This window comes from Equus asinus, chromosome 22 (assembly GCF_041296235.1).
Source record: "Equus asinus isolate D_3611 breed Donkey chromosome 22, EquAss-T2T_v2, whole genome shotgun sequence".
Taxonomy (NCBI): domain Eukaryota; kingdom Metazoa; phylum Chordata; class Mammalia; order Perissodactyla; family Equidae; genus Equus; species Equus asinus.
Window position 1 is genome coordinate 67,162,935 of NC_091811.1, and position 25,570 is coordinate 67,188,504.

General features: G+C 45.7%; 1 long non-coding RNA gene across 2 annotated transcripts in view; it reads right to left on the reverse strand.

Annotated features, from left to right (window-relative positions):
- Positions 1-8,606: 8,606 nt before the first annotated feature.
- LOC123280027 (uncharacterized) overlaps positions 8,607-25,570 on the reverse strand; it is a 44,544-nt gene continuing 27,580 nt past the window's right edge. Inside the window, exons 4-5 of one of the 2 annotated variants that reach the window (XR_011497167.1) lie at positions 24,221-24,405; positions 8,607-21,274 (exon numbers count right to left, since the gene is read on the reverse strand). This is a non-coding gene — a long non-coding RNA (uncharacterized lncRNA). Of the gene's footprint in view, positions 24,406-25,570 lie in introns of both variants that reach the window. The other variant, XR_011497166.1, reaches the window with a different exon arrangement.

The window sequence follows — 25,570 nt, forward strand, 5'->3', positions numbered from 1 at the left end:
CCTGCATTTCTGTTGGGTATTTACTTAGGAGTGGAATTGCTGAGTATAAGGGATGGGTATATTCAGTTTGAACAGATACTATCAAGCAGCTTTCCAAAGTAATTGTAACAATTTATACTCTGCTCAGCAGAGTATGAGAGTTCTGGTTGCTCTAAATTGTCTGTCTTTTCCACTTTAGCCATTTTGGAGAGTGTCTTGTGGTATCTGTATTATGACGTTAATCTGCATTTCCCAATGACTAATGAAGTCAAATGCCTTTTCACATGTTTATTTTCTGTTTGGATATCTTCTCTTGTGAAGTATCTATTCTGACATTTGCCCATTTTCCTGCTGAGTTCTCTTCCTTTTTCTTATTGATTTGAAGGAGCACTTTGTATGTTCCAGGTAAGAGTCCTTTGTCAGTTATAGGTATTGAAACTGTCTTCTCTCAGTCTGTGGCTTATCTTTTTACTCTTCTAATGGTTTTAAAGAACTGAAGTTCTTAATTTTAATGTAGTCCAATTGATCGATATTTTTCCTTTTACAGTTACTGCTTTTTGTGTCTTAAGATATCTTTGCCTGAGATGGTTCTTGTGGATGCAGCTAGAGCGAGGCAGGGAAATTGTTATGCACCGTGTTGCCTGTACAAGCAAAAATACAGTCAGGATAGCTACACGTGACCTCAAGAAAGCAAAGCACGAGCTGTCTGTTCATGCCTTCTTTGGGAAGACCTGCTGGGAGGGACACATGAGGAAAAACCCAGAGACCCCTGTGAACTGTGTGTTTTCCAAGTGCTCTGAGAGGGGCGATACAGGGTGTGGGAAAGAGAAGTACAAATTGATGAAATGGCAAAGTGCACCAGATCAGGAAATGAAGGATTGGAGACCAGCTAAGGGAGGCAAGAAGAAAGATCGTACTATCCCAAATACCCTCATACTCCACTTGGCTTCTTCCTCTTCTGCTTAGACCTCTGCCTAAGGTCAAATCCATAAACCTAGGCATTTCCATTGGAGACCTGGCCAAATGGCTGGTGACATGTTGTGGTATGCAGAATTCCTATCACTCACATGATCGTGTGAAGTTCTATGGCAGAGTTGACCTTAATATAGGAGATTATCCTGGTGGGTGTGATTAAATCAATGGAATTTTGCTAAGCAGAGAGCTTCCTCCAGCTAATGGCAGAAGAGGAAGCCAGAGAGATTTGAAGAATGAAGGGGATTTGGCTTGTAGATGCAGGACACCACGTGAGAAGAAAGTCAGGCAACCTTAAAGAGCTGAGAGAGGGCCCTGGCCAACAACCATCAAGGAAAAAAGGTCCTCAGTCCTACAACCACAGGAACTGAATTCTGCCAACAACGTGAATGAGCCTGGAAGTGATGTCTACTCAGAGCTTGCCGAGGACTCAGCTTGGCTGATAACTTGATTTCTGCCTTGTGATTCCCTGAGCAGAGAAGGCAGCTACACCGTGCTGAACTTCTGACCTACAGGACTGTGAGCTAAAAATGGGTGCTAGTTGCTCTGCAAAGTTTGTAGTAATTTGTTACACAGTGACAGAAAAATAAAATACGTGGAATAGTTTGAGTCATAGTGAAAACTTACCTTATAATAAGGCAACAAAGTTGAAGATAAATAAGAAGGACGTTGCCCACTGTAACCTAAAAGAAAGTGGTCGGTTAAAGGGCCGTCTAACATTCCCCAGAGAAAAAGCTGGAGGAGGAAGATGAAGAGTATGGGACAGGGATGAAGAGGACGGGGAGGGGAGTAACTGAGAACGCTGTGCACCTGCCTCCATGGGAATCCGTGAGGACAATGCAGCAAGTGGCCCGTCTCCCATTTGAGACGGTGTCTGTTGCTCTCACCGAGTTTAATTCCACAGCTGGAACATGACCACATTATAGTTCTTGAGATGCTCTAGAAACCCCGGGTGGTTTCCGTGCTGTATTTTATGAGTGTCGCAAGCACCCTGAAATGCTATCAAAGTCACTCATATGTTCACATATTTTCAAAATAAAAAGACACTCTTTTGTTGTCCTCACTCCATGATCTTAGAGATTCATGTAAGAGGGCAATTAAAATGTTTCTGGAATTTAAAAAATTTATTTGTAAGGTAGTGTTACAGATTGGAAATCCTGAGCTATCCACTGTATAATCTATAACTTTGTAAAAAGAACGAGACACTAGACCCTCCTGTGGTCCACGCTGTGCTGTGATGCTGTGATGCTGTGATGCTGTGGGAGCTGGCACCTTTTGTAGGTGCCTCAGGGATGAGGCCAAACCCGTTGACGCTGCTTCTGGTTGTCTTGTTTTTCTATCTAGAGACAGAACGTTCTGCTGACATTCTTAGGTATGGAAAAGGGACGTCGGCTGGCATGAGAAGTGCTCTGATTATTTTTAGTTAAATATGGTAGTTTTAAAACACACTGTAAAACTCTTTATTGTCAGAAAAGTGCATAGCCACTGCTTCAATGAAAGTGCATCGCCTTCTGACCTTAAACACACTATTTGTAACTTTCTGTTATTTTTGTGTGTGTTCTAGAAGCTAAGACTTTCTTTTCATGTCCAGATCTTCCTCGACTTACAATGGGGTTGCCTCCTGATAAACCCATCACAAGTTGATAATATCCTGGGTTGAAAATGCATTGAATACACCCAACCCAGCAAACATCCTAGCTTAGCCGAGCCCACCTTGAACATGCTCAGAACACATGCATTTGCCTACAGCCGGGCGGAATCAGCCAACACAAAGCCTATTTTATGATAAAGTCTTGGATGGCTCATGTAATTGACTGAATATTGTACTGAAAGCAAGAAACGGAGTGGTCAGATGGATATGGCACGGTTGTAAGTGTGTCGGTTGTTCATCCTCGTGGTCGTGGGGCTGAGTGGGAGCTGCGACTTGCTGCTGCCGCCCAGCATCATGGGAGAGGATTGTAAGTCAGGGATCATCCGTAACTGTTTTTCTTGAAGTGTGACATCATCCAGAGAGTGTAGGGATAGCCAGCTTGGGGCTCGGGCAGTTGTCACAAAGGGACACACCTGGGTGAGAAGCCCACAGCCCGAGAAGCCCTGTTCCTTTCCCTCCTGCCCGCCCCCCACCGTTAAAGCTGCTCCTTCTTCCCAAAGATAACCTCCATCCTTACTCCTAAGATAAAGGTTTGATTTCTTTCAGAATGCTGAAGTGTTTTTGAAGCAAAGTGGAGTATTACATTTTTCAAGTGGGAAAAAAAAAAAGGTCAGGAAGATCTTTTTCTGTTTTCTTTTACAAGTTTTATTGTTTTACCTTTTGCATTTAGGTCTCGATCCATCTCAGTTGAACTTCTGGTGTGGTGTGAGGCCGGGTAATGGTCCATCCTTGCCTCCCCGGGGAGACCTGTGTCTTCACCTTGCCCCTCCCCTCGGCAGGTCCTCAACGCCTCTTGCGAGACTGCTGAAAACGCTGAGATGATTTTCCGAGGCTCGCTGCTTCTCTTTTTCAGTCTCCACTCCTCATATACCCCCAACTCAGGAAATGCCTGAAGGGAAATCCAACCATGTGATGGAGGCCCCCCATGTCTCTGAGAAATTCTCTGGTATCTCTGTCCCCAGACGCCCACCTTCTGCCACGACCCAGAATGGGCGAATGTCCTGGGGGCAGCTGCTGGTCAGCTTCCTCCCTGAGGATCCACTCACTCCAGTGTCAGCGGCTTGGGTCCTGCTGCCCCAGCAGCTCTCCAGTGCCTCCAAACAGAGATCTCTACATTTAATGGGACCTTGCCTGCTTTGCTGGACAGAAGTGCTGGTCTGCGACAGGTTACTCCATAGCCCCCAAAACAGCACATGCATTTTTAATCGTAATCATGGTAAAGTTAGGAGGTAAAAACACCACGCAGGGTGCTAGTGCAAGAGGGAATACTAGGAGTCTTTGGCTCAAGAAGTCCACTGTCTTCCGTAGAAGCCACTGTCGTTTATCGTTAGTGGACCTGAGCCTGGAGCACACGGACAGGGCGTTGGTGAAAGAACCGGCAGCTGGTGTCTAATCCCACTTTCCCCCTCAGTCCGCCTTGTGGAACAAGTAAGTTGGCACCTCTCCAGGTCCCAGCTTCCCTGATCCTGGCATCGCTTCTTCAGCTTAAGAACAGGATCCTACCTTTTAAGTGCTCTAAACCCTTGGAACAAAAGGCAGCCATTTAAAAAGAGGTGCCACAGAAATTTCCTTCGTGCATTTAAAATGATGTGTGTATGCTTGAAAATCAAGACAGTAGTGTTTCTAAAAGTTGGGGAGGAAGCAGAAGAGATTCCCACAAGGCCGCATATTAGCTACTGAAACACAATCCTTAGAGGAAGGATGTCAGAGCAAACGCCTCTTTGCCTGCACACATTTCGGTCTATAATTGCTTCCAGGTCCACTCCAGCAGCTTGGGTGTGAACACAGGTTTATAAAAGTCATCTGTAGCAAATGAAATTAAAAGCCCCCAATTAATACTACCATTGGATTAAGGCTGAGTTTATCTTGATAATATTTAGTGTTCTGGGATGGAATGGAGTTCAGGGTACTTTTTTTCTCTCTCAGGCTTGAATTTGCAACTGGCGATGCCTAATGACCAAGGAAGGAGTTTTCAAAAACAGAGCCCAGAGATGGATGAGGGCCGAGGCAGGCTGGACAGTCACCGCTCCTAGCGGGAGGGTCCTTAGGTCAGGAGAAGGATATGCTTTCAAGCTTCCTGGCAGCTGGCCTCCAGCTGAGGAAACTCTGCAATAGTGAAGGACAGGCAGGGACCTGAGCAAATCTGAGTAATCACCCCTTTGGGAGAAAAACTGCATAAATAATTACTTGAAATTCTCTCCTAAAGTAGAGTCAGAAGAAAACGAATGTTGCCTAGATGGGAGCCAACACCCAGCAATAACCTCAGCTAATAGAGGATGTGATGGCTCAGAAGATAAACAAAATAAAGTGTAGGAGAAGCACAAGGAAAACAAACAAGAGAAATAGGGAGGGAATAAAACACACGATGAGCTGGGAGGAAGCAGCTGCTTGGGGACAAGCCAGGGAGAAATGTGAAAAGAAAAAAGAAAGAGCTTACCAGGCTGGTGGGGGATGTTGATAATGGGGGAGGCTGTGCATGTGTTGGGGCAGGGGCTATATGGGAAATCTCTGTACCTTCCTCTCAATTTTGCTGTGGACCTAAAACTGCTCTCAAAAAATTGAAGTCTAAAAGAAAAGAGCCTAGAAAAAGCCAATCAAACAGGTAATATTGTGTGGTTGCTGGGGTTGGCGGGGAGTGGCACCGTTCATTAGAAAAGCATCTTATTCAAAGGCGTGGACCTTGACCACTCCTTCATTCAACATTAGGAAACATCCCTCTCGGGATTTTGGCTCAAGGAAAAAAGAGAAACAGCCACGCAGAACAGAGGAGGGCCCCAAACCCGAGAGGACAGGCTACCGGAGGAGGTCTTCAACAGGTGCCTCTCTTTCTCTCCACTCTGAGTTCTCATCCTTGTCCCTTCACATCCTCTCCTGCATTTTTGCCACACTATTCCATTCTTGCATCAAACTTCCCCCCAATTGCTTCTGATATTTAATTTAATTTAATTAATCAATTGATTATTTTGGTGAGGAAGATTAGCCCTGACCTAACATCTGTTGCCAAAATCTTGCCCCCTTTTATCTTTTTGGGTTTTCTTTGCTTGAGGAAGATTGTCCACGCCAGTCTCCCGCCCTTTTGCATATGGGACCCCACCACAGCATGGCTTGATGGCTTGATGAGCAGTGTGTATCTCCGTACCCAGGATCTGACCCTGCAAACCCCTGGCTGCCGAAGCAGAGCATGTGAACCTAACCACTACGCCCCCGGGGCCAGCCCCAATTCTGATATTTTATACTCCTCATACAACTGCCATAAGGAAGAGACATAGGAAATAGAATAATAGTAAGAAAAACTAAAGTTAGTGGTAATACACGTTATTATATATGATGTATTTATATAGATTTATTATGTAATATGTACCATTATATATCATATACATTAACGTATGTTAATATTGACTTAGCAGTTGAGACTAAGCAGATACCATCCCCAAAAGTCTTCTCTCTTTTATTGTAAAGTGTGAATGGACCCCGGATTGGAGTTTTATCTTGGCGCTTAAGGTTCACCGTATTTTTAAAGACATTCTAACTCTTGCTGGATCTCAGAATACCCATTCCCTAACCTGTACAACTTCTGTGTCACCACTATTTTGAAACATATATTCCCTAAATTATAGCACAATGAAATCGTCCAGCAAGCTGTAATCGTAAATATAATGATTCTTTGTACTTTCAAAGTGCTGCACTGCAAGAGCCAGAACAGGCTTCCTGAAGCCGGGCCCACACTGCGTCCTCGTGGTTTTATAGCTGAGAAAACTGAACAGGGAGCAGCTAGCAGTTTGGGCCAGTGCCACAGCAAGGCAGCAAGAAAGCTGGAATCCAACGGAAACGTCTCACACTCGACGGTGGACTTTCTGTACCGGGAAACGTGAAATAAGAAGGAAAAATTATAAATTAGGGTTGTGGAAGTATTTTAATCAACTTTATATATTTACCAATTAAAAGCTAATATTTTATAAGTAATACCATTTAAGAGTAGTACTAATAAAGAATAATATGGTTTTTGTTTTAGTCATTTGCTTCTTGATCTCTCATAATTAAAACTTGCCATAAAAACTCAAATTTTCATCTTTTTAGGGCAAGAGTGGAGAAAATGAAATGAGCTGAAGAGTGCGTATGAAATTTATTTTATTCAAGTGAAGATTTATGCTGGCAGATTTCATTCCGGCTGACATTGACCTTTTCGGATGAGATGAGAGGTCAGTTAGGATGCTGTCTGTAGTTGTCGAGTCCTTTAAACTGTTCCTAAAGGTAAAGCTGCGTGCTTTGGATGAAAGAAGACTGTGCCGCAGTCCGGCAGGGCGTCTGCTCACGTGCCTGGGCCTCAGGATGAGGCAAACCTGGCCGGGAGACTGCCTGGCTGCCTGGCGTTTTACTTGTCCAGTCCAGACACTTAGGGAGAACTGAGGGCTGGAGCCGGCGGGGTGGGGTGAGGTGGGGTGGTCGGGGCTGGGGGAGTAGGGATCAGGGATATGGAGTTTGGGGTGTTGTTTGCTCTGAAGTTCAGACACAGATGTGAAAACAACCGATCGAGGCAGCCCCAGTGCCGCACCCGTCACCTTCCAGCTCTCACCAGCGGACGGCTGGATGGCACACATAAAATTCTGTCTCTCTGTAACACACAACTCCCAGCACAGCCTGTGTTGATTTTGTGGAAGGAAATTGGATTTGAGGTCTGCTGACCTGCCTCTGGGTCCTCCTCACAATGGGCTGAGTGGCTTTGAAGGAGTCACTTGACCTCTTCTATACCAGAGGGAGAACATTGATAAATCGTGGAATTGTTGCTTCGATTCATTGAGATACCAGATCTGGGGGGAGTGCTTTGTAAACTGTAAAGTACCGTAGAAATATTAGTTACTGTTAACTCAACAAACGGCTGTCTGTGTCACTCAATGACCCATTCGTGGATGCCTTCTCGTCCCACCTACACTTCGCTTCCGTGCTTAACTCCTGAGAGATCTCTGTAACAAGAGACAACACGCACCCTGCCATCATGCAGCCTCATGGCTGTAGGACCCGTGCTGTCTCATAGTCCCTGCGCTCAGACAGGCCCTGTGCTTAGTTTAATGCTCTGCTGTCATCTTGAAATTCTTATTTATTTTCAAACATGGGGCTTGCATTTTCATTTTGCCCTGAGCCCTGTGGATGATGGAGCCAGTGTGACCTGTCCTGTTTCTCTAACTTCTAAGAAATGCCAGACTTTAAAAATTCCTTGGAATTTGCTCCATTCCCAGACATCTGCTTTGAGTATCTCTATGGAGCAAGTAGTTATAAATTAATATTTTTTATTAAAGTAGTTTATATTTGATATATAGTCTGTGCGTGTTTCCTGGATAAAGCACAATGCAAAATTGTGACCCGCTGGTGGGTTATCTCCAGACCATCTAGATTCTGAATTTCTGGAGGAACATGTTTTCTGCTCCTGGGCTCAGTGCCTGGCACGTTGAGGATCCTCAATAAAATGTAGTGGACTGTGTGCACCACGCACTCTGTGCTGATCCGCTGCGAGAGGCGGTCTCTGTGGATGACAAAGGCATCCTTATGGGTGACTTATGGTTTTATTTTCTTTATTGTGGCTTATATTGGCTAAGGGCATTTGACTTTCAAAACACCAGTTGCTGCAGCTTTCTTCAAATTTTTTTAATGTCTCCCATTAAAAGCTTCGACTCTAGGAAAAAAATGCAAATGTATTTTATGTTTTGTTCCCAATTATAATATAGTCAAACCTGATATTCTTGTTAAGGAAAGTTAGGTTGTTTGACTTTGTTCATTTGGTAATGAAATGACAGTCAAATAATTTCAAAGTATATATAAGTTGTTTTCAATTATAAGTAAAGCTGGTTCACCTCAGATGGGTCTCAGGTGTACATTTCGGGGGGTGGCACTTTGCAGGAGAGAGGCAGACGCAAGTCAGAACCGAGTCTGTATTAGTTATCTACTGCTGCATAAAAATTTGCTCTAAAACATGTCCGTCTAAGACAACACTTATTTTTCACACAGTTTCTGCGGGTCAGGACTCTGGGAGCAGCCTCACTATGCTGTTCTGGCTCAGGATCTCCAATGAAGCTGTGGTCAAGATGTCGGCTGGGCTTAGTCATCTGAAGGCTCGACTGGGGTGGAGGGTCTGCTCCCAAGATGGCACACTCCATGCCTGTTAGCTGGAGGCCTCATCTCCTCCCAGTGTGAGCCTCTCCACTGGGCTGCTTGAGTGTCCTTGAGACAGGCCACTGCTTCCACCAGAGCAAGCAACCCAAGGGAAAGGGAGACAGAGGCCACAGTGGCCCTCATACTCCAGCCTCCAGTGTGATCTCCCACCGTTCCTCCTGGGTTCTGCTGGTTACACACATAATCTTGGTCCGTTCAGGCTGCTATGACAAAATACCACAAACTGGGTGGCTTATCAACAACAGAAACCTGCTTCCCTCAGTTCTGGAGGCTGGGGAGTCCAAGATCAAGGTGCCAGCATGGTCACGTTCCCGTGAGGGCTTTCTGCTGCGTTCATTGCTGACACCTCACTGTGTCCTCACATGGTGGAAGGGGCGGAAGTCTCTGTGAGGTCTCTTTTATAAGAACACTAATCTCATTCATGAGGGCTCCATCCTCCTGACCTAGGCACCACTCAAAGGCCCCATCTCCTAACACCACCGCGTTGGGCAATAGGATTTCAGCATATGAATTTTAGGGGGACACAAACATTCAGAGCACAGCACAGACGAACCCTGACACAATGTGGGAGGGGACTATAGAGGGGTGTGAATACCATGAGGTGGGATCATTGGGACTATCTTGGAGACTGGCTGCCATGAAGTGGCAGGTGGCTGAGCATTAGCCTCGCCCCTCTGCCATTTCACCTGAATTCTGCTGGGAAAAAGGGGCCATGTCCAAAGGCTGTTATCTTAAACTCCTGCCCGGCAGTCTGAAGGCACGGGAAGTCAGACTCAGGGTAATTTTCAAGTCCAGCCAATGCATTTTTATTAGACACTGAATTAGTTGGCTGACTGCATTGTCTAACCCCGGAACAAGCATCTACATAAAGGAGGCCATGAAGTGGCTCTACTTACTACGTCCTTAGTGCCAAGTGTCACCAGGTCACGGGGCATGGGTTGTCTTAGAGAAAGATAAGCGGAAAGCAATAGATTGTGATGTATAATCAAGCAGTGGAAAGTGCAACACAGACTAAATGTGGAGGAATTTAGGGCTTCCTGCTGGTTAGCAAGAATACAAAGCTTCCTGAAGGCGTAGGTTTGTGGAGAACCAAATAAAGAAACACAGGAGAGATGAAAGGGGCTGAAGCTAGGAGGGCAGCCCCGAGCAGCGGCAGGAGGGCAAGAGGCTGATTCAGAAGCCTCGGAGGCTTGAGTGAGGCTGACTTCCATCCTCAGGGGAAGGCACAGAGGGTCCCGCTCGCCCTGTACATCCGGAAGGTGGAAGGAGGCAGAGTTATCAACAGAGGGAGGCCAAGCCATGGGCGTCTCTCAGACATCCACCAAGTGCAATGCTCTTCCCATGTGATTCCATTTAACCTCCAAACGACCGGAGGAGGCGAGGGTAGCCTTCTCTCTAGAAAAGTGGGTTTGGAACCCAGGGTTGTTTGCATCCAAAGCACACACTGTTTTCACAAGACACTCACTGTCTCTGTAGGGCTGGATCAGCTGAAACCTTCGAGAAACAGACAGCACCGGGACCGGAGTGGGAGGAGGGGGGAGCAGGCTGTGTAGCCGGCACGGAGCCAGTGGGTAAACTTCCTCCTTTCTGCCTCAAGCCTACAAGGCAGACTTTGACCCTTCTCGAGACTTCATAAAGGAACAGCTGTCCACCATTTCCGCCCTACCTCCTGTCAAGACACGCCCAGTGTGGACCAGGTCCCGCCGCCCCGCAGACGGAGAGGGGAGAGAGATTCACTTCACGCCCATTTCAAAGTGGACGCATTCGCCTTAAACAACCTTAAGTTTAAAGGCAGTTTCTCACGTGGAACTGAGAGTAGCTGTTTAAAGAAGAGATGGCAATTATGTTATCAAATTATAGTGTGGAAAATAAAAGGAAGCATTTCATGCTTAGACAGTGGAGTGTAGAAGAGTCAGGAGCCAGGTTCAAATTCTGGCTCCACATCCAAACAGATCTGTGACTTAGAGCAAAGTACGTAAGCTCAAGGCCTCACCTGTGGAACATGGAAGATGAGGCCTACATCATTAGAATATTGTTTTCTGAGGAAGATTGGCCCTGAGCTAACATCTGTGCCAATCTTCCTGACTTTTGTATGTGGTTTGCCACAACAGCATGGCTGAGGAGTGGTGTAGGTCCATGCCCAGGAACCAAAGCCACGAACCCGGGCCACTGAAGCAGAATGCGCTGAACTTAACCACTATGCCACAGGGCTGGCCCCTAAAGACGGTAACTTTTAATACTACTGTGGGTAGCACATAGGAGGTGCTGTATAAACCATAGTTACTTTTATTAAAGTGAATTTTTTTTTTCCAACAAAAGATTTATCATTCCAGCTATGGTCAGCCTTGGGTAGAAATATAACTTGTCTGCATTTTTAGATAGACACTTATGAATGGTGGGGTGTTTACCTAAGAGTGCAGGCTGCATTCGTAGTTACACTGTGCTTCCATGGGGTGGGGGGAGCAGCTTCAGAGCTGGCGGGTGCCACGAATGTTCCCAAGTTGGAGAAACACACAGAAAGAACCAAGGGTGGTTAAAAATACTATAATCTTCTCTTAGAGTGATGGCAAGATGGAGGAACATGTGGATAAGAATGGTGTATGCGTTGGGGGGTGTGGACATGGGGCAAACCAAAGTTCGAGTGGAGGAGTGAATGCACCCATGGATTTGAAGGTACTTTGAAAAGTGTATGTGCCGTGTGCATTATCATCAGGGGCCTGCTGCCAGTTCTCAGCGTGTTAGTGGCAGAAGAAGGGAAAACGGAACACAGGGTTCCTAAAGCCCAGCCAGATGCTGTCTCCCGCACCATGCCGTTCTGGAACGTGGATGCCACCCCTCTCTTCTGACATTTCATGGTTGTTTAGAGTTAGCTGTAGCGCAGCCCGCATATGTCTAGTGCCTGGTGGGAGAACGTGAATTAATTAAAGTCTCCTCATGCTTTTATTCACCAGCTTCTCTAGGATTTTTGTTGTAAGGCCAAGTTATCAGAGACACCACGGCTTTCCTCGGCGGAGCGCCAGCACGGGGGAAGGAAGACACTCAGCCCTTAGGAGAGAAGTTCAAGAGGTTAGAGCTTCTGGGGACAGGAACAGCCCAGCCTGAGAGCTTTGAGCACCTTTCCCCTGAAGAAGGACAGAGTGTGTGTGTGTGTGTGTGTGTGTGTGTGTGTCCGGGGTGTTCAGTCAACCAAAAGGAATCCTGCATAGCTTGACCTTTGCTGTATATGTGGAATGGAGCAGCCTTTTTTTCCTTCTTTTTTTTAGATAGAGTGACTGTAAAGATGGTAAAGAAAATTACAAGCTTCCTGAAAAAGAAGGATTGGAAATTAGTCTCGAAACTGCTTTGCAATTATGTCTGTATACTTTAGATGTTTTGGCTTAAACTAAAGGTAGTAAAAATATATAGTTTCTGCTATGATGTGGGTTTAGCTTTTGTCAACAGACGTCTGTAGACTACGTTACAGAGGCGGGTTCAGACGTTATCTAATTATGTATTAGACTTAAGAACGTGGGAGCATTTCCAGATAAGACTAAGGTGACCCCTGAATCAGGCACCGCCTGCAGATATGATTCTGGTGTCTGGTAACAATAACCTCCTGCAAGGTTCTCGCAATCTAGAACTATTCCTTATACGACCCATTTTGGAGACATTTTAGAGGAAAACAGCAGAGAAAGACGGGTGCTCACCTAGTGGAGACATCTGCTCTTCGTTCTCTAGTCTACCCAGTGTGAGTGTTACACTCTCTGGGCCTGGGACTGCTGAAAGGAAACCAAGGAACGGAAGAAGGGAATTAACCGCTTCGTGTACTCACTGGAAAGAAGCCTTCAGGTCGTTTGAATCACAAAGGTCTTTGTCTCGCCGGCAGGTGCAGCTTACCCTCCAGAGCAACGTGGATTCATGGCGTCCAAATGTCCTGCATGGATTCACCTGTTTCACAGAACCTGACACTCAGAGTAATGACAAGGCCTGATAGTTCTTTTTTATTTTTCAAACCCCAAGTTGATTATCGCCTAAGTGCAAAACACTTCCAAAATACATAGTAAGAAAAGGAATGTACGTTACATTTAGTCTAAACAGGAGATCCCAGGAGAATGTTAGAGACATTTTGGAGGTTGGGGAAGTGGCGCAAAGGATGCATATTTATTTATAGGAATTATGTAGCTTATCTACAAGAAATTTCAAATATTTCCCTATTTCAAATATAGAACATATGCCTAATACATCCCCCCATGATTGATAAATGTGAGGTTTTCGGGGTAGAAAGTCACGTGGGGTGAGACTTCCGGGGTTCATGGGGGGAAGATGATAAACAGCAGTCAGATGAGTTGCATAAACCTTAGGGCTTGACCTTTGTAAGTGCACCTTCTGGTGGCATTGGCTGCCCCTCCTTGCCTTGTGGTATCTGCTGGCCGTGGGCCTGGGTGCACAGGGTTTCTCTCTAGTCTGACTGAAGTGCTTCCCTGAAGAAGGGACGTTGGGGCAGCTCATGGAGAATGCTCCCCAGGCTGGTGGAATGCCTGCATCCCAGAGTGGCAGATGTGGCTTATCCCCCAGAAGATGTTTTCTTTGTCTGCAGGGAGACAGGGTTTTCTAATCTCCCTGTGGCCAGGTGTGATCTTGTGACTAAATTCTAACCAAGGAGATGTCAGCAAAACCATCTGGCAGCTTCTGAGAACCTTCCCGAAGAGATAACTATGATGCGCCCTGGAGCTCTCCACCCCTTTGTTCTTTCCCCTGTTTGTCGGCGGGAAGATGGACCATGGGGATAACCTTCACTCGGGATGATGGCAGAGAGGGCAACCAGAGGAGTCTTGCGTCTCGGGACTTTGTGAACCCGCCATGACAGCCCTAGGCCTCTGATGTCTCCTGATTTCATTTAGGTCAGAGAAGAACACATTTCTGTCTAGTTTAAACCACTGTTGTTTTGGGTTTTCTGTCACTTACAGCTGAACTAGGTAAAAGGCAGGATTTAGTTGTGTTTTTTGTTTGTTTCTTTGTTTTTGCCAAAATGTTGAATATACTAGTGACAATACATAGAGATTGACAGCAGATAGGCACACGGGGGAGTACGGAATTTCATTGCAGGCCAAGTCCTGGGGTTCTGAAGGACTCTCCTGATCCATGTCGGTGGGCGACCTGAGATCACTCACAAATCTCCTTCAGGGCCAGCTACTCCTGGTAGCTGTTAAGACTTCATAATAAAGAGTAGCATGTCAGCAACTCCTGAAATATCTTTTTTTTTAAAGCTAGTTGAGGAGAACTGGGTAGAATTTATAATGGGTTCTGCCCTTCAGGATAGTTATTTCCGAGGAGAGAAGAGGTGAGTTGAAAATTAAACATATTCCAAATGGCTCCCCCTCGAGTGGTATCAGGGAATGCATGCAAGAGTCCAGGATTCTCTTCTGATTAAAGAATCATTATCCACAATTGATAAAGAGAGGGGCTGCAAAGAGGGTAGATCTTATTCAGAGAAAATGAACTCAACAAAGATTGTTGCGATTGTGGTAAAACCCCAGCTCGCTGAGATCATCTGCTGCTTCTCATGCCCCGGAACTCTGTGTTCATGAGAGCAGGGCATTTCGGTAGGAATGGTTCTCAGTTCTTCTGAGATGTTTACTTGTCGGTGGAACTCTCAACCAGAGGACATTCGTCCTTGGTTACGACCCTCCCTTGTACTTTGCTTCTTCTGGAACGGGGCTCGGGGAATTACGGCTCAGTGGCCCCATCTTAGTTCATGGGCAGAGAATGGTTTTTATATTTATAAGTGGTTCAAAAAATTAAAAGAAGAATAACACTTTGTGACAAGAAAATTATATGAAAGTTACATTTTGGTGTCTGTAAACAAAGTTTTATTTGAACGCAGCCGTGCCTATTCATTGACACCTTGTCCATGGCTGTGCTGGACCCCAGTGCAGAGTTCAGGAGTTGCACCATCACCTGCATGGCCTGCAAAGCCTAAAACAGTTAGTATGCAGCCCTGTGCAGAAAAAGTTTGCTGAACCTCAGATCTCACACAATGTGACATCTTGGTTTTGGATTCAGAAGTAGGATCAGAATTAGAGAGTTGAAAGGTATTTTGAAAGCCTCTTGTGAACATCCCTGACTCATCCCTGGCCAAAGTCAATGGTCTTATTTTTTGTGCAGCTGTTCTGTTCTCAAGAGTAGTTACTGCAAAGGCAATCCTCACGCTCATTGCTTTGTCGCGGTTCTGCTCTCTGAGCATGGCCAGGGGTGGGCATGTAATAGCTGCTTTAAACTATGCAATTATTTAACACTTACTTAGCACTTTCTATGTGATAGGACCGTTCTAAATAAGCTACAGGTAACTCAGAGAGCATTATGAGGTAGGCACCGCAATTGTCTTCAGTCTACAGAGGAAGATCCTGAGGTCCAGGGAGGTTAACTGAATTTCCCGAGGACGCAGAGCTCGTAAGAGGCAAAGTTGGGATTGGAACTCGGTCTGGCTCTGGAGGCTGGGTTCTCCGCTGTTCTGTTCACCAAAGAGCCAAGGAATGAACATTTGATAGTTGCATTTCATGTGTCAGTCCTTCAAACAGCTAAAGGTGGCTCCCTAATTCCTGAAAGATATACATAGTTCCTCCAAAAGCACAAGCCATGTAACGCTGCAATATGAGGAGCAAGGGAGAATATGTTCTTGCTGTAGTTTCTGTTTTCTCTACATAATTGTTCTCATTTCTAGGTGCAACCAGCATAGTAAGGGGTCTGAAAACCTCTTAGTGTAAGGACATGTTGGAGAATCTAGGGAAAGAGAGTTCTTGTTGGGAAATGACTGGAGCAATTCTAGGCTCCACATGACATTCATGAAATCCTAAGGAAGAAAGAGCATTATTCCCAGGGCCTTCAGAAGATCAGACTTTCCTCCTAGAAGCCTCCAGCAAACCGCCTGTGTCAGTCGGGGTCCTCCAAGAGCTGACATCAAGGTAGGATTATAGGCGCTGGGCTTTTATGAGGAAAATGCATGTGCGAAAGGAAACAGGCAGGGAGCTGGGCAGGCTGAAGTCAGACACTGATGGATCTCTCATGTGGAGTAAAAGAAAGAGTGAGAAAGGGTCTTATGCTGCTGTGCAATCTAAGCCAAGCCTTAGGGGAATCCTTTAGCCAAAATCAGCTGACAGAGGAGTGCAGTGGCTTCCTGGAGCCAGTCTGTCTAAGTATACTCAGGATCCACAAACTTGGGGATGAGTTTCCAAGTGCAGACCTGGGCCCTTGGTCACGACGCACCTGTGGTAGGCAATATCTCAGCGCACTCTCACAGCTGCTAGTCTCGCCTCACATCTCGTTGGTTCATTATTAAATCGACCTTAGTGTCAGGGGACTAAGTGCCCTGATTGGCTGAGGGCTGAATTCTTGAACCAATCACCGGCAATGGGGTGGGATTTCCCGTAGCCCATTAAGTCCACCGTCTGGGGTCTGGGTCAGCTTCCCCGGAGGGTGTGAGTTGTGGGGAGGAGAGGCTGATGATACCCAGATACAACTCTGGATATCCTTAGGAAGAGGAAGGGGGAATAAAGTCTGTGATTCTGCAGTTCTGACTTTGATTTATCTGATGCCAAAGCCTGCGCTTGTTTCTCTGCACCATATCTCTTAAAATCTATGGCTACCACAGGTCTTAAAAGTCATGGTGTTTGAGGTGGGAGGGCGGGGATCAAATTCTATGCCACAGAGAATCATCCTGTTATCTATGACATATGCCACAACTAGTTTTAGATCACTCATAAGTTGTTGATGAGCTGGCATCTTGCAGTAGTCACGGTTACAGAGTGTAATTATGTGCCTGACCCCGTGCCTTGTGTCCTTTCTCACGTTAATGCCCACCACACCAGATTAGAGCAGCCTTCTTTCCAGCTGCAGAAGATGTAGAGGACCCTAAGGCTTAGAGGGTTAGGAAACTTTCCTGAGTAGGTAGGTGCCTAACTGTTTGATTGCAAAGTGTAACATCTCCTCCTCCAGTTCTTACTGTGATGATCTCTTCTCCAGCTTTCTTCAGAAAAGCTTTTTTAGAAAGAAGTTTGTTCCTCAGGAGCCATTCTCTTCTAGGTGAGACCGGGAGAGCTTTGCGTGCTCCTGGGCGCCGTACGCGTGGTGCTGCCAGCGTTGGCTTGAGAAGGCTGTTAAGGGCTCTTGGGGCTTGTGTGATGCCAGCTGGAAGGGCAGGTTGCCCTCGGTGTCCAGTGCCTGCGGGTAGCCAAATACAGTGCCAGCTTTGGGATCGTAGCATTTGGCTACCTCTGTAAAGAGAACTATTTTCTGTATCCGTTCGGTTGCTTAGTGATGTGCTGATACACACGACGGTCATGTGGAGCTGGTGTTTTGGGAAAGCAGCAGACAGGCAGACAGGGTCCAAAGTAACGAGGGCTGTGGAGAGCATTTCAATGACCATCTCAGTGACAACCCGTTTGATGACAGGAATCTTTCCTGCAGGTGTGCCCTGCTTTAAAGAATACAAATCAACAACACAGGTCACGAAAGGGTGATTATCCCACTTTGAAAGGCAAAATGAATTTACACAAGGAGTCACTATGAGAGTCCCTTAAATATCAATGAAATGAATTTAAAATACAATTCATTATATACCACATTTAGTGTGTTTTCAAGAGTACAACCATCGGGTTAAGGCCTGTTCACATACATATGTTTTAAAGAAATATATTTCAGATAGCTTCAGCAAGATCAAATTTCAACATATTTTTAAGTGTGGATACATTCAAGAAATGTTCACTAAGGCCCTACTGTGTGCAAGGCCCCAGCAGGTCTGAGGGGAGGCCCAGATTGTGCATTCCCAACAGGTTCCCAGACCACACTTCGAGCAGCGCCTTAGAGAGAATCAGACTGGGAAATTAGCAAAAACTAGGAGAGAGGTGAGGCCCGGAGAGCCCCGCCCAGTATGAGCCTGGGGAGGATGCTGCTGCCAGCCAGTGGCTGGGTCTCTGGTAACATCACTGCCACCAGTACCAGCGCGCCCTCGCTTCCCCGTTGCTGGTGACACTGGGTATTGGAGTCCCTGCAGCTGAATGAGTTCCTATTGCAGTCATTGCTCCCGTCTCCAAGACCAGAGTGGGAGCAGCATCTGTGCTCCCCAGGCTTGGCCAACCAGGTGCTCCTTGGAGAGTGGGAAAAGCTTGTGTCAGCTCCTCTTTGCATCTGGAGTGGAAGGCGGGCCCTGCCTCCAGCCGTGACTCGCAGTGTAAGAAATTCCCCAGACTGGGAAGGAGGTTCAGGTGCTGGGCAGCCAAAACACGATAAATGTCCACTGAGCACTCTGTGAGTTTATGTGTAACAAGGCTGCTTTAGCTATGGGGCTCACCTTTACATGCCCCATGGCACAGAGATGACAGTCCCGGGAGCCTGGGCAGCCCCGTGGCTTACCTTGGGCTCACCACTCTTCGCCCCAACCTCAGGGAAGACGTGGCTCTCCCACGTCACATGCCTGGCTCGCGTGGCCCCTTCTGATTTGATGAACAAAACGCTCCACGTTCCCATTCTCATTTGCTTTATTTCATTCCCCATTTAACTGCAGATTTTTCTTGTGTCAGGAAGTTTTTTCTGGATTTAGTTGGTGAGGATCAAGGAACTCCCAAGGTATTAAGTTCATCTTCCTGACGGGATTTACAGGGGGATTTCTCCAATATTAAAAAATAAAGGTAAATCTTAAGCGGTGGCTAAGAAGAATAAGAAATGTCAAAGTGTACGCCCGTCTGTTCCCCTTTTAGGATCACTATCCCCATCCACACTGGGAGCTGGTTTTCATTAAAATGTGACATTTATCTTCCCAACGTGAATTTGTCTTGCTATGATAAGAATAGAAAAATGTCACAATTTACTACCAAAAAAGTAAATACAGGAAAAAATAAATGATAATTTCTAATGAAAACCATGATTTTAAAATAATGCCTTTCTTAAATATACAATTCTTCAATAGAGGCAAAAAAAAACTGGCATGAGAATTCAAATAAAATAACTTCTAATGTCCTATGACGAGAACATATTGGACGGAGATGCTGGCTGTCAAAAGGATGCACTGGAGACTTCTTGCCCCGTGTCCTCCCATCGCTAGTCCCTGGAAGGCAGGAATCACAAACAGAAGTGAAGATGGTAGGTTTTGACTCTGTGGGGTGAGACAGGGAAAGCGGTACCCAGGACAATCTGCCCCTTGATTGGGTTTCCCCACTCTTTAATCGGATGGAGAGACCACCATCAATAAAAGGGTTCAGCTGCTGGGTGACCTGACTGCTGTCCCAGACCAGGCATCGCAGACCCCAGGTGGTGGAGGAGCTCTTCGCTCTTTCCTTTTCTTCCCTAGAGAAACAGAAAATAGCGCACTCACCCAATTAAAAAACCCACTATGGGTAACGAACGTTTCCTTCATAGACGTGGCAAACTGGAAAAGCGTTGGCCTGGACTCCCAGCACCTGACTTTGATGCTGGTCCAGACGCTCTTCCCTCCTCTGAGGAATGAGACGGTTGGAGGAAATGATCATAGAGATCTTTCCTTCTTTAAGATCGTGTGATTCTAAAGAAGAAAAGAATTTCTCTTTTCAATGTGTTATGCTGGAAGGAGAGGGGCGAGATTAGGAAAGGACTTAGCTAGAAATGGGAGAAATTGAAAAACTCTTAAAAAGTCAGAAACACCTGGAGAAAGAGGAAGTTATAGGGGGGTCTTCAGTGGGTAGATAATAAGAGGACTCCCAGGCAGCATAAACTGCTGTTGCTCCTCCCATCCCCTGTGGAATGAGGGGGACACTGTGACACCGTCGTTAGCTGATTTGTCACTGTTCTCAGCAGCTTCCATACCTGTTTCTGATGGAGGCAGCCGCAGCCTCTCCCCACTAGGTGAAATGGTTATCAGTGGACACAAGATGAAATGTAGTCTCCGGCTGCCGTCTCTCTTGTGCGGATCTTTGAGACTCTCCCTTTGAATAAGGGACCAGCAAGCTCTATACGCAGACCTGTGGAACCTGACTCAGAACCAGGGCGGAGACAAGAACCAGGAGCTGAACGTTAGCCACCACCGTGCAGGTGTCAAGTGAAGGCGCCTGGCTTTTGTTTTTCTACATATTATTTTTCAATATGTTGAGAAGAGAAAAGGGGGAACCTGGTTTTTAAGAAAAGAACTAATTTTTAATTTTCTGGTGGTTGAGAGTTACACAGATCTGGAAGGATTTACTTAACTGTTTCTGGTTTTTCTTTTTTTGGCCTGAGCCATGAAGGGCAGCAAGCAGAAAGGATTTTTTCCTGCTTTGACACTGTATACAGTAGGTACACGCAATGCTTTTTAAAAGCCTACTATGTGCCAGAGTCTTTCATGCACATCATTTAGCCTCCACAAAAACTCTGTGAGATTCATAGATAACGCTCACTGTGGATGGGAGTGTGGGACTCTGTGGCACACCTGGTTCCTCAGCGTCACACAGGGTCAGACCCAGGGCTCCTCTCTGCCTGTCAGGTGCATGTAGAGCTGCCGCTCAGCTTCCAGGCTCACCTGGAAGGCAGCTGGGCTGTGAAAGGGGAATGCATTTGGCTCAACTGCAGGTCCAGATACCAGCAAAGGCCTAAACACACAGACTTGCCCAGCCTCCGCCATCACTGTGTACTGGGACCATGAATTGCACAGGACTTGTGGGACAACGTTATGCCCATCACTGGCTCCTGGTTGAATAAATGAATGAGTGATTGAATGTGCTTGCAGAGCATTTTCCAAAACTATGAATCTTCCTAAACATAAGAAGTTGACATGGTAATATTTGAATTGGTCTCTTTGTCTCACTTTCTGGAAATGGATTTTTATCTAACTGGTCAGGTTGGTCCTATAACTTAGGAAAACTTCTCACGCTATTCCAGTGTGTCCTTCCGAGGACTGTGCTGCAGTGGTGGGTGACGAGGTGCACGCACACAGCTGAGCTCGCTGCCATGTGACGAGGAGCCTGTCTACCGGGATAGCTTCATATTCTTGTGTAATTTGTCAGAATCACCAGAGAAAAACTGGCACAGAAGCTAACACTTTTCTATTTATAAGTAAATCTTGAATTGTTTGCTAAATAGGAAAGCCATTTAAAAACAATTCTTCATATTCTAATGAAGATTTCATTTCATATGGGTAGCTTTACATGTTATCAAGAAACGGTAGACTCACTTTTTTTTTTTAATAAATCAAAAGTATACAACAAAGCTTTCAAAATTCAACAGAACCAGCATGGTCGGAATTTGCTTTCTCAACTGTAAGATATTTCAGACCATAGACAAGCATCAGGCTTACGATAAAGCACTATCTACAAGGAGGTTCAAAAAATAAAGAAGGGTGGGAGAGGACCCAACAAGTTTATAGTTGGGAAATATTGGAAACAAACATCAGTCAAGAAGGGATAAGGCAAGAAGCTTATGGCCTCTCAGTCCGGTGGCTGTCCATCACGTGAACTATGCAGGAGGACATCAGTGTCCCTCCACCCTTCCCCAGGTTCCACGTCATTCCACTGCGCATCGTACTCCTATCTGGAAGGGAAGGAGGACAGAATGAGAACCACGGGTCAGAGCTCTATTTACTGGCACGAGAAAACAGCCAAATGTATTGCTGACTGGAAAAGCCAGGCTCCAGGACACTATGTAGAGTTACATCCACATGGACGTAGTCAAGGAGAGAGCTCGTGTGGGATGTTCAGCCACGTGGAAACCGTGGCTGTCGTCAGGGAGTGAGGCTTCACGAGATTTCTGCGAGCTTATTTGTGACTTCTGCACTGTTTGAATTCTTGTAATGAGCATACATCATATGTACACTCAGAAGAAAGAAAGAAAGAAAGAAAGCAGGAAAGTGTTTAAAAAAGAGAGAAAGAATCCTGAGCAGTGGTAATCAGCAATTGGTTTAAAAAACTTGAAAACAATTTTTTCTCGACAGAATATAATGACTCTTTAAGGGCACCACAATTTGGTGGTCTTGTGTTTAACCAATTTTTCTGCCATTTGACTGGTATGTATAAATACAGGCTCTACTCGGAATCCACTGAGACCTTCAGATAAGAAGAGAGATCTAAAGATGTGTTCTGGGCCAAACATCTGAGACCTTAGTCTGAAATAATACCAAATGTTTAGCTGTTTTCTATCATTTATGAAAAGTCTGTAAATGATGAAGTGTTTATTTGTCATGCAGACATTGTTAGAATTAGCGAGACGCAGCCTAGAGAGAAGGGGACGAGGCAAGGGCATTTGGTTTTACACCTGCCTTTTCGGGCACACTTGTATGCAAGAGAAAGAACAGTGTCAGTGACATCTCCAATGCAAAGGACGCCTCAATGGACACGTCAGATGTATGTGTCAGACATAGCGGCAGTTTCAAGCAGCACTCCACTCTTAGAGGATGACGCGATGTTCAGATACAAGTGTGGTACCCAGAGGTCAGATGTAAATGGCTATCTTTCACTCTGCATCTTCAGGAATTTGGTGTGAGAGACAGCAGCCTTATAAAGCACATGCAGACAACTGGAATAAAAGAACTAGAGTTTGGACTGAGCAGGAATGGCTCTCCTCCCTGCAGACTTATGATTCTCCGCAGTGCATGAGTGTCAGCGTTAGAGAGCTAAACCACATAACACTATTGAATATTAGTATTCAGTAAACAATTGCCATTGCAGTCACCGAGGGCCAAAAGTCTGCAGTCAGTGTTCTCCGCCTCCTTCCAAGTCGTGCAGCTCTTACATTAATGGATGCGAAGCCAGGGTAATATCAAGGAACAGAAATTGTTCAGTGTGATTAGTTCTAGTGGATGTCATCTCCAAAATGCAACTAATTTGATAATACCAGAGCATTTCCGCGGGAAGAAAGAAAATAAGGATAATGTTATGTAAATAGATACATTATTATTTTCATCTCTTTTGACATAAACCATTCTAGAAGCAAAATGACAGCCAGGAGGTGAGAAATGAATGAAGCAGCATCTTCCGTCTGCAGATAATTGCACGGTGGGCTGACGGCTCGGGGCGAGAGGACCAAGCGTGGGCCCCAAGCACGCTGGCTGCCTCCTCATAACTGCAGTGGCAGCTCACATTCGTGGAATGTTTAATGTGTTCCAGACCCGTTGCTGGCTGCTTCACGTGGATTAGATCATTTAATCTTAACCACCACCCTGTGGAGTAGGGAGTGTTATCACTGTCGTTTTACAGATAAGAAAATTAAAGTCTGGAAAAGTTAGGGACCTTCTCAAGGTCACACAGTCAGGAGTGGAGCTAGTATTGGCCTCAGATAGGCTGATGGCTCCCTCAGCCACTGCATTGAATCGCTTCCCAGTGCCTGCCGGGGTCGGAGGGCCTTTGTGTATGCAACCCGCCAGCGCCCTCGTCCTCAGTCCCAAATCAGCTTTCTCTCTAGGAAATTGGGGATCTTTTTTTTTTTATGCCTTGGAAGCACTTTCCATCGAGCCAAATCAAGACCCTTTTTATTCTCTTGTCTTTGAAATGCCCTTTCTCCCCTGTCTTTCCTGCCACCCTTGATAGTTCCTAAAGCTCATCTACAGAAGAATCAGATCCATACCCAAGAGGAAGCCAGAGGGAGGGACGGCCTGGAATGCTTACCGCGAGCATCTGAGTGTTGAGCCCGCGGCAGTGTTTTTCCTTATTCTGTCTAGTGACCTGACCATGGCCCGTGGCATCAATGTCCCCGGAGATTTGCATCACTCTTAGAGCCAGACTCCTCCCTGGTTCACATTCTTCCCTAAGATGCGATCAGAGCCTGTCAAGGTGGCAGATGGGTGGCCATGCCTGTTCGGCTCTCAGGGCAGGCGTGTTCTCTCCACTGACCCAGAGGAAGGTTGCTGGAGAGTGTGTATCAAATTTTCTTGCTCCCATTTCGCCCTTGGCGGGAAAACAAGGTGATTTTGTCTGGAAGTTTCTACTCTCAACTCTTTCTATTTTTTAATAAGGATTTAATTATTTACTTTCATTCTTTAAAAGCTGAATTCTCCTTGAGACACGATATTGACTGCTTTTACTACTTTTGTGTATGTACCTAGACCAGGACATTACATTATTCATTAATAGTAACAGTAATAACCATTAGAAATACTAAAATTCATTTGTAGAGAAAATTTCGGTTAGCCTCAAACATCTTCAAAGCAGTCACAATCCTCTTAATGAATTAACGATCAAAATCCATGCTAGCTCACTCAGAGTTTAGATAAGAAATCACTAAAAGAATTCTGCTACTGACCGTGACATAATCACCTTCAAAGATAGCAGAAGTTTAATGACACAGTGCTGAGCAATGGAGTCAGGTATGACTACTAGATTAGACCCAGAATGCTGGAAAATCTGTGGTTTGAATGGATGAGCACAATTGTGATTTACGTTATAAAAATGGAAAAAGTGACAGAAACATCTTTGCATGATGGAAGAGCTCTTCCTTCCTTTATCATGTTCAGCTTCCATCATGAAACTTGTATGAGCACTTTACCTTCTGTACCTTGTCCGGATTCTGACTCAAAATGTTAACCAAGCCAGGTATTATCAGTGCTTCTCACTCTTGTAATGACGTTCAAAATCTAACCATTTTATTAAGTCCGGATGAAGTCAAAGGCTGAGAATCACCAACACGTCTGCCTGAAAGACGCCTGGGAGATAATGAAGGAGGGGAGCTTCCTGTGGGGAAGAAGGAAGAACTGAATTAGTAAGCTGGAGCTTCGTCTCTGTCGCTAAGTCTAAGGGCTGCCTGGTTCTTTTTGCTTGTGTTAGAAGTCACTCAATTAAGCAACAGATTTTTATGGAGCATAAAATATTCTGGGCTGGGTGACGTACTAAGTATACGGCGATATCCAAAGTAGGGTAACACATACTCTGACTTTAAGGATCTGGACCAGGAGATTAGAAAAACATACATAAAAATATTATTAAGATGTAAGGTAAAAGTGAAATGTGAGTGTGAGAAATAAGTGTTGAAGGAATTCAGAGGGAGAGAGTTTGCTGCTGGTTAAAGTAATCTGGGAGGCTGCGTGATGGAGGTGGGTCCAGGGCGCTCTTGGAAGGATGAGGCGGGGGACAGCACTGGTAGTGTAACCAGCATCCATTCACCCTTCTTTATGCAGTTTTCAGAAACCCTCCTCCGAGCAGCACAGGTGTCTCCGGGAAGCAAACTCCATCTTCAGCTCTGAGGGAGAAGGCTGGTTAGTCTGATGCTGAGCCAGCCCCGGAGATCCTGTCCTCTCTTCCCTCTCCTCCCCAGGATTTGTTCAGGGAACTAGGCTTGCTAAACCAGGCAGTGGATGCCATTTCCCCAGCAACTGATATTGCTCTAGAGGTAGACATGTGACCTAAATGGGTCCCATCAGTCTAAAAGGAAAGCTCTTTTTTTAATAACTGGGAATGAGATTTGCATTGTCTCCTACTCTACCTGAAAAGGATGTTGGTTGCCCTGGTTGCTTCTGGCAGCCATTTTGAGATCATGAGGGACTCTGACATGAAGACGAGGCTGGCGTGTAGAGGAAGGCTGAGTCTGGAGAATAGGGGAGTGCAGAGCTGGAGGCCTGTTTGTGCTGTGCCTGGAGCCTGATCTGCCTCTGGATGTCCTCCTGTGTGAGACAGTACATTTCCCTACTGTTGCTGCCGGTTAGAGTCCGTTTTTCTGTAACTTCCAGCCCAAATCACCCAACCTGCTATCAGTAGCAGACTTGGTTGCTTTCCCAGCACTTATGTCCCTCTTTTCCTGACAACAGTCCCCTGGTGTTATTGGGAGGGATCCCTTCTCCACCATTTTGCCTGGTAGTTTAAACACGAGAGAGGTTCTCTTAGCTCCAGGTGGGGCCAGATG